Source organism: Misgurnus anguillicaudatus, chromosome 21, assembly GCF_027580225.2.
Source record: "Misgurnus anguillicaudatus chromosome 21, ASM2758022v2, whole genome shotgun sequence".
NCBI lineage: Eukaryota > Metazoa > Chordata > Actinopteri > Cypriniformes > Cobitidae > Misgurnus > Misgurnus anguillicaudatus.
In genome coordinates, this window is record NC_073357.2 from 11,491,583 (window position 1) to 11,502,500 (window position 10,918).

A 10,918-nucleotide genomic window follows, 5' to 3' on the forward strand; every position below is an offset into this window, starting at 1 on the left:
GGCGAACGCTTACAGAAAGGATGCATTTCTGGAAAAAAATTATATGAATAAATAATTAAATAATTAATTAAATAAAGAATTAAATGCTTACAGCACCTGGTATTCCCAGGCGGTCTCCCATCCAAGTACTAACCAGGCCCGACCCTGCTTGGCTTCCGAGATCAGACGAGAGCGGGCGTGCTCAGGGTGGTGTGGCCGTAAGCGAGCACTGACTCGATTCGAGAGCCACTTCAAGACTAATGTGGCAACGCCATGCCATCGGCGAACGCTTACAGAAAGGATGCATTTCTGGAAAAAAATTATATGAATAAATAATTAAATAATTAATTAAATGCTTACAGCACCTGGTATTCCCAGGCGGTCTCCCATCCAAGTACTAACCAGGCCCGACCCTGCTTGGCTTCCGAGATCAGACGAGAGCGGGCGTGCTTTTTTTTTTTTTTTTTTTTTTTTTTATTGAATAATTTTCCTAACAATTACAAAGCATTTCATACAAAACCATTTGTTTTACACAAAAAAACAAAAAACAAAAAAAAAAACAACAACATCAAATATACTCTACCATGAAGTTAAATAGTTACATAAAAGAACAATGAGAAAGAAAACCTTTAAAATTATGTAAAAATGTGTCCCGTAACATCTGGCAATCTCCACTTTAAACCCTCTAAAATACTGCAAACCTTGGGCGTAAAAACATTGTAAAAAGCTTCTAACATATTCTCATGTTTAAAATAGGCATACAATCTTTCCATGTACATTTCAGTTTTTCTTTTAAAAACAGTCCATACATCAATTACAATTTTTTCTTTTTTTGCTGCAATTCGTCGTTCCCATATTGCACTTTTCATTAACATTACACATAAATTAATAAATTTCATGTTTTGACTTTTCCTTTTCCAACCAAACATCACCAATCTCTTCCATTCCATTTCATTCTCATTCCATTGTTCGTCCAATTCTTTGATTATGTCCTTACATTTGTTTAAAAAAGAGTCCAATTCTTTGCAGTACAAAAACAAATGTACAATTCCTTCTTCTTTTTCGTGACATACTTTACACATCGCACTTTGTTCCATTCCTATTTTGTTTAAAATCACATCAGTAAATACCACTTTATGTCTTATTGTGTACTCCAAGGACTCCAGTCTTGTTTCTACACATCTTCCCCTCATGTTTCTCCATATATCTTCCTGTTTTAAATTCACAAATTTCTGTAGCCAGAAGCAATTTACAATAGGTTCTTTAAAAACACTGTCTCTGAAAAAGCAATAAAACATCTTAATACTGCATTCTTTGAGAGTGTATACTTTTTCACCCAAATTCACTTGAATGTCTTTCTGTTCTTTTTCCTTTTCCATATTTTCTATTCTTTTAATCCACTCTTTGGGTATAGCTTGTTTAATTACTTCATACTTATTTATAATTTCTTGTTTGCTGTATTCCTCTTTTGCCTCATCCATTGCATCATACACACATTGTACAGGTAAGAAACCTTCTTTCACTTCATACATTACATCTTTTACTTTAGTTATTCCCACTTCCATCCATTTCTTAAAATAAATGACTTTGTCTTGTTTTAAAATCTTGTTGTTCAAGAACAGAGGTTGATTTAAAATGTTTTCTCTTCCTCGTGGGTCATATTCAATATTTGTTAAAAACTTCCCCCAAGCACTAAGCAATTCTCTATAAAACCCAGGTATTCTCTCTGTCATCCAACTTTTCGTTTTCATCCATAAAATTCCATCCTCCATGTTAAAATTTTCACATCTGTTTAAAAAAAATTTCATTGTTTTCTTCCATTCTGCCTTGTTTTCTTCTTGTAAATACTTTTTAACTGCTTTTACTCTTAGACTGTTTTTCCTTTGTTCTACATCCATTAATCCTAGACCGCCTTTTTCTATATCCCCTAAAATCGTGTTGTAAGCTATTCTTGGCGGTTTGCCGTTCCAAATAAAATCAAGAAAACATTTCTTCAACCTCTTTTCTATCCATATTGGCATTTCAGATAAGTATAAAACATACCACAATTTAGAAACCATTAAAACATTCAAAGTTAAAACCTTCCCCTTCAAGCTTAAAGTTCTTAATTTCCAAAAGTTTATTTTTCTTTCTATTCCTGATATCAGTTGTTCCCACATTTCATCTCTTGTTTTTTTCTCATTTTTCCCCAATAAAAGTCCTAAAATTTTCATTTCTTCTACCTCTTTAAAATTAAAATAATCATTTAAAAGCACAGCTTTGCCAAACCTCATGTACACTGTTTTATCCTCATTAACTTTACCTCCTGATGCTTTACAAAATTTCTTGACAACATTCATGGCCTCTTGTACACTTTCTTTCCTATTTACAATTATTGTTGTGTCATCTGCATACTGAAAAACTTTCCCTTCAGACATTATTCCCTCGATCTCAATTCCTGTTATTTTTGTATTTTCCTTTATAGCTAATCCCAGTGGTTCTGATACAAGTGAATATAACAGTGCCGAGAGTGGACAACCTTGCCGTATTGATCTCGTAATTTTAAAACATTCAGTTAAAAACCCATTGCATTTAATTTTTGTCAAAGCCCCCTTGTATAAGATTCTAATCCATTTGATAAAATTTTCCCCAAAACCAAAACTCTTTAAAACATCAAATAAAAAACCATGTTCCACCCTATCAAAAGCTTTTTCAAAATCTAAACTGATTATGTACCCATCCTTATTTTCTTGTTTTATGTACCATATCATGTCCCTTATACTCATTGTTATGTCAGCTATGTCTCTTCCTTTGACTGCATATGCTTGATTTGTTTTTATTATAGTTGGCATCACTTCCTTCAGTCTATTTGCTAAAACCTTTGCTATAATTTTAAAATCTGTGTTCAACATTGAAATTGGTCTATAGTTCTTTAAGTCTACCCTCTCCCCTTTCCTTTTATATATAATTTTCATCAAACCTATTCTCATCCTTTCATTTACTTCCTCTTTTTCAAAAATTTCCTTAAAAACCTCCTTTAAAATCTTTGTTAAAACCTCTTTAAAACATTTGTAAAATTCACTCCCCAAACCATCTATTCCCGGACTCTTCTTTCTGTTTAGTTGATCTATTGCTTGTTCAATCTCTTCATCTCTGAAATCATGGTCACATACATCTTTATCTTCTTTACTTAATTTTGATTTTATTAGATTTAATAATTGTTTTTTTTCTTTCTCCTCTTCACCTTGTGTACTGAAAAGGTCCTCATAAAAGGCCTTTATTTCTTTTAGAATATTTTCATTTCCTTGTACGATTTCCCCATTTTTCCCTCTTATCTCCTTTACAATCTCTGCTTTTCCTTTCTTTTTCTCTAGGTCAAAATAAAACTTTGTACATTTCTCTCCTTCCACCATATATTTTGCTTTACTTCTTAATCTTGCTCCTTCATATTCTTTTTCCTCTATTTCCTTTAATCTTTCCTCAATTTCTCTTATCTTTTGTATGTCTTTGTTTTCTTTAGCTAGTTCTTTTTCTAAGTCTGTTTTCATTTCTTTTTTCTTATATCTCTTACATTTTTGTATTAGGCTACAGTATTTAATTGAGAATTTTTTTATTAAAAACTTTACGTTTTCCCACCATATTCTCTTACTCTCTTCATACATTTTACTTTCCTTTTCTCTTTCTATAATTTGTTTGATTTCTGAAACATAATCTTTATTTTTAAGAATCTCTGTATTTAAAACCCATACCCCCGGCCCTCTTTGTATTTTGTCCCAATCAATTTTAAAAAATAACAACTTATGATCACTTAAACTTGTTTCTTCATACTTAATCTTTTCAATAAAATTTTCCACATTCCTATTACATAAAATAAAATCAATTCTTGTTTTGCACACAAACTGTCCCACTATTTGTCGTCTTGAAAACTCTTTTTTTGTTTCGTTCCTTTCTCTCCATACATCAATCATTTTATTTTCTTCCATTAAAACCTTTAATTCTTTTCTCCCCGCATCACTTTTAAAAACCATTCCCTCTGCCATATCTTGTTTACTAAAAACTGTATTAAAATCCCCCATCATTACAATTTCTTTATATTTCTTTAAAAAACCTCTTAAAACAAAAAAAAAATCTTTTTTTTCCTTCTCTTCTGTTGGTGCATGTACATTTACTATAACCATTTCCTTTTCATCATATTTTGTCTCTACAATCATACATTTTCCTATATTGTCTTTATATACAATTTTGCTTCTTTTAAAAACCTCCTCTTTCATTAAAAAAGCAACTCCTCTTCCAAATCTTCCATCACCATTGTTATATAAAATTCCTCCAGCCCATCTCCTTTGAAAATCCTTCATCACATTCTCTTTCCAGTTCGTTTCTTGTAGTGCAATGATATCTTCGTGTTTACATCTTTCAATTACTTTTTCAAATTTTCTCACGTCCAGCAGTCCTCTTGCATTAAAAGTCACACAACTTAAAACCATTAAAAGAAAAATTAAATACCTAAAAACCATTGTCTCACTTCATCTCCTCCAGTCCCTTTAAAACTTCATACCTATTTACACATTTCATTTGTCCTTTTTTCATCACTTTTTTCTTAGCAAACTGTACATTTGGTGTTACCTTTAATGTTCTTCTTCTTGTTTGTGCTCTTCCGTCTCTGCTTTTCTCCAATACTTGTGCTCTTCCGTCTCTGCTTTTCTCCAATACTGCTGCTTCTTCCATATCTTTATTGTCAATCCCGCTGCTCTCTACTATCTCATTTTGTCCTTCTTTGTCCATCGTATCTAAAAGACTTGTAAAACTTGCAGAAATTTCAATTGGTGTCCATGTACCATCATCTCCTTGTGAATTGTCCTTCTCGTTTTCCACTTCTTTATCCTCTGTTGTCTGTTCCTCTATTGTTATTCCCTTTTCCATTTCATTTGCTCCATCAGTGTGTTGTTGTTCTTCATTTTCATTTTCTTCTCCATCGTTCCCTTCATGCATTTGACTGTCCACCTGTTTTTGTGATCCTCCTTCCCCTCCATCCATCCAACACTCACATTTATTTAAATAGTCTTGGCAGTCCGGGCACTTAACAGTGTTACAGTCCCTTGCGAAATGTCCCCTCTCCTCACATTTGTAGCACTTAAAATCAGGGCAATCTTTCATTAGATGGTCTGGGCTCATGCACAGCCGACAGGTTTTCACCTGATGGCTGTGCATCACCCTAAAATATTGCGGCCCTTCCGCTGTTTCCAGCTTCGTGCTGTATGGGAGTGAAACCACTTCCCTGGGAAACCTCACTCTCGCAAACCTTGTCCCGTCCTCGATTCCAGTGCCCGGATACAGCCTTCTTTTAATTTTTGATATTGGCAAAACGCCCCAACCTTGCAATTTTTCTAAAATTTCGTTATCCTCCAGGTAAACAGGCAAATGCATGAAGGAAACGACATATTCTCTGTTTTGTAATCTCCTCACCTCACAGTTTGTTCCTTTTATCATTAGTCCATCCATTAACTCATCACACATTTCCTCCTTCTCCAGGGTCAGTTCATATTCCTTATTTTGTCTTGGTCTTACTGCCAGAACGTTTCCTTCTCCAATTTTCTCTGCTATCACTTTAATTATATCCTCCGCCTTTACTCCATTAGCATTGTCCACATTTACAATCACTGTTGCTTCCTTCATGTATTTCCTTTGCTCAAAATTCCTAACACCTGTATCCTTTTGGTTTCCAGCTCGTGGTCGATGTTCAGGTCCAGTGTCATTGCCGTTCCGTTTCTCCGCCGCCATTTCCAGGTCATTAGCCGTAGGTCCGTCCATTTCAAATGAAAAACAAACACGAAAAACAAAAACAAACAAACAAAACCACGAAAAATCACGATTTAACCACCCTCCAGCCAGCCAAAAGCTGCTGTTAGGTGGTTTAAACAAAAAAAATCACTAACAAACAAAACTCAATCGATATACAAATAAAAAACTACAAACACTAACAAACATAAACAATGAGAGAGCCTTCCTCTCTCTACTGCAGCCAACTCACTTCCTGATTGCTCAATAGCGCCCTCAGGGTGGTGTGGCCGTAAGCGAGCGCTGACTCGATTCGAGAGCCACTTCAAGACTAATGTGGCAACGCCATGCCATCGGCGAACGCTTACAGAAAGGATGCATTTCTGGAAAAAAATTATATGAATAAATAATTAAATAATTAATTAAATAAAGAATTAAATGCTTACAGCACCTGGTATTCCCAGGCGGTCTCCCATCCAAGTACTAACCAGGCCCGACCCTGCTTGGCTTCCGAGATCAGACGAGAGCGGGCGTGCTCAGGGTGGTGTGGCCGTAAGCGAGCGCTGACTCGATTCGAGAGCCACTTCAAGACTAATGTGGCAACGCCATGCCATCGGCGAACGCTTACAGAAAGGATGCATTTCTGGAAAAAAATTATATGAATAAATAATTAAATAATTAATTAAATAAAGAATTAAATGCTTACAGCACCTGGTATTCCCAGGCGGTCTCCCATCCAAGTACTAACCAGGCCCGACCCTGCTTGGCTTCCGAGATCAGACGAGAGCGGGCGTGCTCAGGGTGGTGTGGCCGTAAGCGAGCGCTGACTCGATTCGAGAGCCACTTCAAGACTAATGTGGCAACGCCATGCCATCGGCGAACGCTTACAGAAAGGATGCATTTCTGGAAAAAAATTATATGAATAAATAATTAAATAATTAATTAAATAAAGAATTAAATGCTTACAGCACCTGGTATTCCCAGGCGGTCTCCCATCCAAGTACTAACCAGGCCCGACCCTGCTTGGCTTCCGAGATCAGACGAGAGCGGGCGTGCTCAGGGTGGTGTGGCCGTAAGCGAGCGCTGACTCGATTCGAGAGCCACTTCAAGACTAATGTGGCAACGCCATGCCATCGGCGAACGCTTACAGAAAGGATGCATTTCTGGAAAAAAATTATATGAATAAATAATTAAATAATTAATTAAATAAAGAATTAAATGCTTACAGCACCTGGTATTCCCAGGCGGTCTCCCATCCAAGTACTAACCAGGCCCGACCCTGCTTGGCTTCCGAGATCAGACGAGAGCGGGCGTGCTCAGGGTGGTGTGGCCGTAAGCGAGCGCTGACTCGATTCGAGAGCCACTTCAAGACTAATGTGGCAACGCCATGCCATCGGCGAACGCTTACAGAAAGGATGCATTTCTGGAAAAAAATTATATGAATAAATAATTAAATAATTAATTAAATAAAGAATTAAATGCTTACAGCACCTGGTATTCCCAGGCGGTCTCCCATCCAAGTACTAACCAGGCCCGACCCTGCTTGGCTTCCGAGATCAGACGAGAGCGGGCGTGCTCAGGGTGGTGTGGCCGTAAGCGAGCGCTGACTCGATTCGAGAGCCACTTCAAGACTAATGTGGCAACGCCATGCCATCGGCGAACGCTTACAGAAAGGATGCATTTCTGGAAAAAAATTATATGAATAAATAATTAAATAATTAATTAAATAAAGAATTAAATGCTTACAGCACCTGGTATTCCCAGGCGGTCTCCCATCCAAGTACTAACCAGGCCCGACCCTGCTTGGCTTCCGAGATCAGACGAGAGCGGGCGTGCTCAGGGTGGTGTGGCCGTAAGCGAGCGCTGACTCGATTCGAGAGCCACTTCAAGACTAATGTGGCAACGCCATGCCATCGGCGAACGCTTACAGAAAGGATGCATTTCTGGAAAAAAATTATATGAATAAATAATTAAATAATTAATTAAATAAAGAATTAAATGCTTACAGCACCTGGTATTCCCAGGCGGTCTCCCATCCAAGTACTAACCAGGCCCGACCCTGCTTGGCTTCCGAGATCAGACGAGAGCGGGCGTGCTCAGGGTGGTGTGGCCGTAAGCGAGCGCTGACTCGATTCGAGAGCCACTTCAAGACTAATGTGGCAACGCCATGCCATCGGCGAACGCTTACAGAAAGGATGCATTTCTGGAAAAAAATTATATGAATAAATAATTAATTAAATGCTTACAGCACCTGGTATTCCCAGGCGGTCTCCCATCCAAGTACTAACCAGGCCCGACCCTGCTTGGCTTCCGAGATCAGACGAGAGCGGGCGTGCTCAGGGTGGTGTGGCCGTAAGCGAGCGCTGACTCGATTCGAGAGCCACTTCAAGACTAATGTGGCAACGCCATGCCATCGGCGAACGCTTACAGAAAGGATGCATTTCTGGAAAAAAATTATATGAATAAATAATTAAATAATTAATTAAATAAAGAATTAAATGCTTACAGCACCTGGTATTCCCAGGCGGTCTCCCATCCAAGTACTAACCAGGCCCGACCCTGCTTGGCTTCCGAGATCAGACGAGAGCGGGCGTGCTCAGGGTGGTGTGGCCGTAAGCGAGCGCTGACTCGATTCGAGAGCCACTTCAAGACTAATGTGGCAACGCCATGCCATCGGCGAACGCTTACAGAAAGGATGCATTTCTGGAAAAAAATTATATGAATAAATAATTAAATAATTAATTAAATAAAGAATTAAATGCTTACAGCACCTGGTATTCCCAGGCGGTCTCCCATCCAAGTACTAACCAGGCCCGACCCTGCTTGGCTTCCGAGATCAGACGAGAGCGGGCGTGCTCAGGGTGGTGTGGCCGTAAGCGAGCGCTGACTCGATTCGAGAGCCACTTCAAGACTAATGTGGCAACGCCATGCCATCGGCGAACGCTTACAGAAAGGATGCATTTCTGGAAAAAAATTATATGAATAAATAATTAAATAATTAATTAAATAAAGAATTAAATGCTTACAGCACCTGGTATTCCCAGGCGGTCTCCCATCCAAGTACTAACCAGGCCCGACCCTGCTTGGCTTCCGAGATCAGACGAGAGCGGGCGTGCTCAGGGTGGTGTGGCCGTAAGCGAGCGCTGACTCGATTCGAGAGCCACTTCAAGACTAATGTGGCAACGCCATGCCATCGGCGAACGCTTACAGAAAGGATGCATTTCTGGAAAAAAATTATATGAATAAATAATTAAATAATTAATTAAATGCTTACAGCACCTGGTATTCCCAGGCGGTCTCCCATCCAAGTACTAAACAGGCCCGACCCTGCTTGGCTTCCGAGATCAGACGAGAGCGGGCGTGCTCAGGGTGGTGTGGCCGTAAGCGAGCGCTGACTCGATTCGAGAGCCACTTCAAGACTAATGTGGCAACGCCATGCCATCGGCGAACGCTTACAGAAAGGATGCATTTCTGGAAAAAAATTATATGAATAAATAATTAAATAATTAATTAAATAAAGAATTAAATGCTTACAGCACCTGGTATTCCCAGGCGGTCTCCCATCCAAGTACTAACCAGGCCCGACCCTGCTTGGCTTCCGAGATCAGACGAGAGCAGGCGTGCTCAGGGTGGTGTGGCCGTAAGCGAGCGCTGACTCGATTCGAGAGCCACTTCAAGACTAATGTGGCAACGCCATGCCATCGGCGAACGCTTACAGAAAGGATGCATTTCTGGAAAAAAATTATATGAATAAATAATTAAATAATTAATTAAATAAAGAATTAAATGCTTACAGCACCTGGTATTCCCAGGCGGTCTCCCATCCAAGTACTAACCAGGCCCGACCCTGCTTGGCTTCCGAGATCAGACGAGAGCGGGCGTGCTCAGGGTGGTGTGGCCGTAAGCGAGCGCTGACTCGATTCGAGAGCCACTTCAAGACTAATGTGGCAACGCCATGCCATCGGCGAACGCTTACAGAAAGGATGCATTTCTGGAAAAAAATTATATGAATAAATAATTAATTAAATGCTTACAGCACCTGGTATTCCCAGGCGGTCTCCCATCCAAGTACTAACCAGGCCCGACCCTGCTTGGCTTCCGAGATCAGACGAGAGCGGGCGTGCTCAGGGTGGTGTGGCCGTAAGCGAGCGCTGACTCGATTCGAGAGCCACTTCAAGACTAATGTGGCAACGCCATGCCATCGGCGAACGCTTACAGAAAGGATGCATTTCTGGAAAAAAATTATATGAATAAATAATTAAATAATTAATTAAATAAAGAATTAAATGCTTACAGCACCTGGTATTCCCAGGCGGTCTCCCATCCAAGTACTAACCAGGCCCGACCCTGCTTGGCTTCCGAGATCAGACGAGAGCGGGCGTGCTCAGGGTGGTGTGGCCGTAAGCGAGCGCTGACTCGATTCGAGAGCCACTTCAAGACTAATGTGGCAACGCCATGCCATCGGCGAACGCTTACAGAAAGGATGCATTTCTGGAAAAAAATTATATGAATAAATAATTAAATAATTAATTAAATAAAGAATTAAATGCTTACAGCACCTGGTATTCCCAGGCGGTCTCCCATCCAAGTACTAACCAGGCCCGACCCTGCTTGGCTTCCGAGATCAGACGAGAGCGGGCGTGCTCAGGGTGGTGTGGCCGTAAGCGAGCGCTGACTCGATTCGAGAGCCACTTCAAGACTAATGTGGCAACGCCATGCCATCGGCGAACGCTTACAGAAAGGATGCATTTCTGGAAAAAAATTATATGAATAAATAATTAAATAATTAATTAAATAAAGAATTAAATGCTTACAGCACCTGGTATTCCCAGGCGGTCTCCCATCCAAGTACTAACCAGGCCCGACCCTGCTTGGCTTCCGAGATCAGACGAGAGCGGGCGTGCTCAGGGTGGTGTGGCCGTAAGCGAGCGCTGACTCGATTCGAGAGCCACTTCAAGACTAATGTGGCAACGCCATGCCATCGGCGAACGCTTACAGAAAGGATGCATTTCTGGAAAAAAATTATATGAATAAATAATTAAATAATTAATTAAATAAAGAATTAAATGCTTACAGCACCTGGTATTCCCAGGCGGTCTCCCATCCAAGTACTAACCAGGCCCGACCCTGCTTGGCTTCCGAGATCAGACGAGAGCGGGCGTGCTCAGGGTGGTGTGGCCGTAAG

At 40.0% G+C, this 10,918-nt stretch overlaps 20 non-coding genes across 20 annotated transcripts in view; all 20 read right to left on the bottom strand.

Annotated features, from left to right (window-relative positions):
- Nucleotides 1-84: 84 nt before the first annotated feature.
- LOC129417011 (5S ribosomal RNA) lies at nt 85-203 on the bottom strand. Its single transcript, XR_012363256.1, has one exon. It is a non-coding gene; the product is annotated as a 5S ribosomal RNA (ribosomal RNA).
- Nucleotides 204-6,172: 5,969 nt separating this feature from the next.
- On the bottom strand, nt 6,173-6,291 carry LOC141356802 (5S ribosomal RNA). Its single transcript, XR_012363267.1, has one exon. It is a non-coding gene; the product is annotated as a 5S ribosomal RNA (ribosomal RNA).
- Nucleotides 6,292-6,432: 141 nt separating this feature from the next.
- Nucleotides 6,433-6,551, bottom strand: LOC141356813 (5S ribosomal RNA). Its single transcript, XR_012363278.1, has one exon. It is a non-coding gene; the product is annotated as a 5S ribosomal RNA (ribosomal RNA).
- A 141-nt stretch (nt 6,552-6,692) lies between these two features.
- On the bottom strand, nt 6,693-6,811 carry LOC141356825 (5S ribosomal RNA). The gene has a single exon (XR_012363290.1). It is a non-coding gene; the product is annotated as a 5S ribosomal RNA (ribosomal RNA).
- A 141-nt stretch (nt 6,812-6,952) lies between these two features.
- Nucleotides 6,953-7,071, bottom strand: LOC141356836 (5S ribosomal RNA). The gene has a single exon (XR_012363301.1). It is a non-coding gene; the product is annotated as a 5S ribosomal RNA (ribosomal RNA).
- Nucleotides 7,072-7,212: 141 nt separating this feature from the next.
- On the bottom strand, nt 7,213-7,331 carry LOC141356845 (5S ribosomal RNA). Its single transcript, XR_012363310.1, has one exon. It is a non-coding gene; the product is annotated as a 5S ribosomal RNA (ribosomal RNA).
- Nucleotides 7,332-7,472: 141 nt separating this feature from the next.
- On the bottom strand, nt 7,473-7,591 carry LOC141356854 (5S ribosomal RNA). The gene has a single exon (XR_012363319.1). It is a non-coding gene; the product is annotated as a 5S ribosomal RNA (ribosomal RNA).
- Nucleotides 7,592-7,732: 141 nt separating this feature from the next.
- LOC141356864 (5S ribosomal RNA) lies at nt 7,733-7,851 on the bottom strand. Its single transcript, XR_012363329.1, has one exon. It is a non-coding gene; the product is annotated as a 5S ribosomal RNA (ribosomal RNA).
- Nucleotides 7,852-7,972: 121 nt separating this feature from the next.
- On the bottom strand, nt 7,973-8,091 carry LOC141356873 (5S ribosomal RNA). Its single transcript, XR_012363338.1, has one exon. It is a non-coding gene; the product is annotated as a 5S ribosomal RNA (ribosomal RNA).
- Nucleotides 8,092-8,232: 141 nt separating this feature from the next.
- Nucleotides 8,233-8,351, bottom strand: LOC141356881 (5S ribosomal RNA). Its single transcript, XR_012363346.1, has one exon. It is a non-coding gene; the product is annotated as a 5S ribosomal RNA (ribosomal RNA).
- A 141-nt stretch (nt 8,352-8,492) lies between these two features.
- LOC141356889 (5S ribosomal RNA) lies at nt 8,493-8,611 on the bottom strand. The gene has a single exon (XR_012363354.1). It is a non-coding gene; the product is annotated as a 5S ribosomal RNA (ribosomal RNA).
- Nucleotides 8,612-8,752: 141 nt separating this feature from the next.
- Nucleotides 8,753-8,871, bottom strand: LOC141356895 (5S ribosomal RNA). The gene has a single exon (XR_012363362.1). It is a non-coding gene; the product is annotated as a 5S ribosomal RNA (ribosomal RNA).
- A 129-nt stretch (nt 8,872-9,000) lies between these two features.
- LOC141357530 (5S ribosomal RNA) lies at nt 9,001-9,119 on the bottom strand. Its single transcript, XR_012364017.1, has one exon. It is a non-coding gene; the product is annotated as a 5S ribosomal RNA (ribosomal RNA).
- Nucleotides 9,120-9,260: 141 nt separating this feature from the next.
- LOC141357726 (5S ribosomal RNA) lies at nt 9,261-9,379 on the bottom strand. Its single transcript, XR_012364213.1, has one exon. It is a non-coding gene; the product is annotated as a 5S ribosomal RNA (ribosomal RNA).
- A 141-nt stretch (nt 9,380-9,520) lies between these two features.
- On the bottom strand, nt 9,521-9,639 carry LOC141356896 (5S ribosomal RNA). Its single transcript, XR_012363363.1, has one exon. It is a non-coding gene; the product is annotated as a 5S ribosomal RNA (ribosomal RNA).
- Nucleotides 9,640-9,760: 121 nt separating this feature from the next.
- Nucleotides 9,761-9,879, bottom strand: LOC141356898 (5S ribosomal RNA). The gene has a single exon (XR_012363370.1). It is a non-coding gene; the product is annotated as a 5S ribosomal RNA (ribosomal RNA).
- A 141-nt stretch (nt 9,880-10,020) lies between these two features.
- LOC141356899 (5S ribosomal RNA) lies at nt 10,021-10,139 on the bottom strand. Its single transcript, XR_012363371.1, has one exon. It is a non-coding gene; the product is annotated as a 5S ribosomal RNA (ribosomal RNA).
- Nucleotides 10,140-10,280: 141 nt separating this feature from the next.
- Nucleotides 10,281-10,399, bottom strand: LOC141356900 (5S ribosomal RNA). The gene has a single exon (XR_012363372.1). It is a non-coding gene; the product is annotated as a 5S ribosomal RNA (ribosomal RNA).
- A 141-nt stretch (nt 10,400-10,540) lies between these two features.
- On the bottom strand, nt 10,541-10,659 carry LOC141356905 (5S ribosomal RNA). The gene has a single exon (XR_012363377.1). It is a non-coding gene; the product is annotated as a 5S ribosomal RNA (ribosomal RNA).
- Nucleotides 10,660-10,800: 141 nt separating this feature from the next.
- LOC141356915 (5S ribosomal RNA) overlaps nt 10,801-10,918 on the bottom strand; it is a 119-nt gene continuing 1 nt past the window's right edge. The window contains exon 1 of the ribosomal RNA XR_012363387.1: nt 10,801-10,918. This exon is cut by the window's right edge and continues 1 nt beyond it. This is a non-coding gene — a ribosomal RNA (5S ribosomal RNA).